The following is a 4,086-nucleotide window of genomic DNA, read 5'->3' on the forward strand; positions in this document are numbered from 1 at the left end:
GATGTAAAGTCTGACGGCTGAGATAATCTGCCTCCCAATTGTCTACACCTGGGATATGCACCGCAGAGATTAGACAGGAGCTGGATTCCACCCAAGCAAGTATCCGAGATACTTCTTTCATAGCTTGGGGACTGTGAGTCCCACCCTGATGATTGACATATGCCACTGTTGTGATATTGTCTGTCTGAAAACAAATGAACAGTTCTCTCTTTAACAGAGGCCAAAACTGAAGAGCTCTGAGAATTGTACGGAGTTCTAAAATATTTATTGGTAATCTCGCCTCTTGAGATTTCCAAACCCCTTGTGCTGTCAGAGATCCCCAAACAGCTCCCCAACCTGAAAGACTTGCATCTGTTGTGATCACAGTCTAGGTTGGCCGAATAAAAGGAGCCCCTTGAACTAAACGATGGTGATCTATCTACCACGTCAGAGAGTGTCGAACAATGAATTTAAGGATATTAATTGTGATATCTTTGTATAATCCCTGCACCATTGATTCAGCATACAAAGCTGTAGAGGTCTCATGTGAAAACGAGCAAAAGGGGTTGCGTCCGTGGCTGCAGTCATGAGACCTAAAACTTCCATGCACATAGCCACTGAAGGGAATGATTGAGACTGAAGGTGTCGGCAGGCTGCAACCAATTTTAAAAGTCTCTTGTCTGTTAGAGACAGAGTCATGGACACTGAATCTATCTGGAAGCCTAAAAAGGTGACCCTTGTCTGAGGAATCAAGAAACTTTTTGGTAAATTGATCCTCCAACCATGTTTCCGAAGAAACAACACAAGTTGATTCGTGTTAGATTCTGCAGAACGTAAAGACTGAGCTAGTACCAAGATATCGTCCAAATAAGGAAACACTGCAATATCCTGTTCTCTGATTACAGAGAGTAGGGCACCTAGAACCTTTGAAAAGATTCTTGGAGCTGTTGCTAGGCCAAACGGAAGAGTAACAAATTGGTAATGCTTGTCTAGAAAAGAGAATCTCAGGAACTGATAATGTTCTGGATGAATCGGAATATGAAGGTATGCATCCTGCAAGTCTATTGTGGACATATAATGTCCTCGCTGAACAAAAGGCAGAATAGTCCTTATAGTCACCATCTTGAAAGTTGGTATTCTTACATAACGATTCAACATTTTCAGATCCAGAACTGGTCTGAATAAATTTTCCTTCTTTAGGACAATGAATAGATTTGAATAAAACCCCAAACCTTTGGCATGATTACCCCTGAAGACTCCAGGTCTGAAACACACTTCAGGAAAGCCTGAGCTTTTACTGGATTTGCTGGGATACGTGAGAGAAATTTTTTTCTCACAGGAGGTCTTACTCTGAATCCTATTCGATACCATTGAGAGACAATGCTCTGAATCCATTGATTTTGGACAGAATTTATCCAAATATCCTTGAAAAACCTTAATCTGCCCCTACCAGCTGAGCTGGAATGAGGGCCGCACCTTCATGCGGACTTAGGGGCTGACTTTGGTTTCTTAAATGACTTGGATTTATTCCGATTTAAGGAAGACTTCCAATTGGAAACAGATTCCTTGGGGCAAGGATTGGGTTTTTGTTCCTTATTTTGACGATAGGAACGAAAACGGTTAGAAGCCTTAGATTTACCCTTAGGTTTTTTATCCTGAGGCAGAAAAATTCCCTTTCCCCCAGTAAAAGTTGAAATAATAGAATCCAACTGAGAACCAAATAAATTATTACCTTGGAAAGAAAGAGATAGTAATCTATATTTAGATGTCATATCAGCATTCCAAGATTTAAGCCACAAAGCTCTTCTAGCTAAAATAACTTAAGACATGGATCTAACATAAATTTTGATAATATCAAAAATGGCATCACAAATAAAATGATTAGAATATTGCAATAAGCGAATAACGCTAGATATGTCAGAATCCAATTCTTGTTGCGCTAAATTCTCCAACCAGAAAGTTGATGCAGCCGCAACATCAGCCAAAGAAATTGCAGGCCTGAGAAGATGACCTGAATATAAATAGGGTTTCCTTAGATAAGATTCAAGCGTCCTATCTAAAGAATCCTTAAAGGAAGTACTATCTTCCATAGGAATAGTGGTACATTTAGCAAGAGTAGAAATAGCCCCATCAACTTTGGGGATTTTTTCCCAAAACTCTAAAGAATTTGCAGGTAAAGGATACAATTTTTTAAACCTTGAAGAAGGAATAAAAGAAGTACCTGGCTTATTCCATTCCTTAGAAATCATATCAGAAATAGCCTCAGGAATAGGAAAAACCCCTGGAGAAACCACAGGAGGTTTAAAAACAGCATTTAAACATTTATTAGACTTAACGTCAAGAGGGCTGGTTACCTCAAAATCCAAAGTAATTAACACTTCTTTTAATAAAGAACGCATATACTCTATTTTAAATAAATAAGTAGATTTGTCAGTGTCAATGTCTGAGGAAGGATCTTCTGTATCAGATAGATCCTCATCAGAAGAGGATAAATTATTATGTTGTTGGTCATTGGTCATTTGAAATTTCATTAACTGAATAAGAAGTTTTAAAAGACCTTTTACATTTATTAGAAGGTGGAAATGCAGACAAAGCCTTCTGGATAGAATCAGATACAAATTCTTTAAAATTCATAGGTATATCATGTACATTAGAAGTTGAAGGAACTGCAACTGGCAATGCACTATTACTGATGGACACACTATCTGCATGTAAAAGTTTATCATGGCAACTATTACAAATGACATTCGGAGAAATAATTTCCACAATCTTACAACAAATGCACTTAGCTTTGTTAGAACCGATGTCAGGCAGCAAAGTTCCAGCAGATACTTCTGAGGCAGGATCAGATTGGGACATCTTGCAAAATGTAAAAGAAAAAACAATATATAAAGCAAAATGATCAATTTCCTTATATGACAGTTTCAGGAATGGAAAAAAATGCACATAGCATAGCCCTCTGACAGAGAAAAAGGCAAGAGGCAAACATCAATGGGGTATAAAAATAATGAAAAAGTTTGGCACCAAGTATGACGCACAACGTAACTGAAAACTTTTTTGGCGCCAATAATAACCGGAAATGACACACTCGCATCACTAATGACGCAACCGTGCGTAAGGCTTCGGCGTCAACTATGATGCCGGAAATGACTAAGTTGCGTCATAGACGTATTTTTCGCGCCAAAAAAATTCTTGTGCCAAAAATGACACAATAAAGTCTAGCATTTAGCGCACCCGCGGGCCTATACCACCCGCAATTTGCAAGAAAATTGTCAATTGAAAAAAAGTCTAAACTCCAGGTAAGAAAAAAAATTCTTAAAAAAATGTTTATTTTCCCCAAATATGAAACTGACAGTCTGCAGAAGGAAATACATGAACCTGACTCATGGCAAATATAAGTACAATACATATATTTAGAACTTTATATAAATGCATAAAGTGCCAAACCATAGCTGAGGTGTCTTAAGTAATAAAAAACATACTTACCAAAAGACACCCATCCACATATAGCAGATAGCCAAACCAGTACTGAAACAGTTATCAGTAGAGGTAATGGTAAATTGAGAGTATATCGTCGATCTGAAAAGGGAGGTAGGAGATGAATCTCTACGACCGATAACAGAGAACCTATGAAATAGACCACCTTTAGGGAAATCGTCGAATTCAATAAGTGATACTCCCTTCACGTCCCTCTGACATTCGCTGTACTCTGAGGGGAATCGGGCTTCAACAATGCTGAGAAGCGCATATCAACGTAGAAATCTTAGCACAAACTTACTTCACCACCTCCATAGGAGGCAAAGTTTGTAAAACTGAATTGTGGGTGTGGTTAGGGGTGTATTTATAGGCATTTTGAAGTTTGGGAAACTTTGCCCCTCCTGGTAGGATTGCATATCCCATACGTCACTAGCTCATGGACTCTTGCCAATTACATGAAAGAAATGTCCCATGTCCCTAAATCATATATATATATATCTCTTAGGTCACTAAGTCATATAGCAATATGTCCCATGTCACTAAGTCATATAGCAATATGTCCCATGTCACTAAGTCATATATAGCAATATCTTGCAGGTCACTAAGTCATATAACAATATGCTTCAGGTC

This window comes from Bombina bombina, chromosome 3, assembly GCF_027579735.1.
Source record: "Bombina bombina isolate aBomBom1 chromosome 3, aBomBom1.pri, whole genome shotgun sequence".
NCBI classification, from domain to species: domain Eukaryota; kingdom Metazoa; phylum Chordata; class Amphibia; order Anura; family Bombinatoridae; genus Bombina; species Bombina bombina.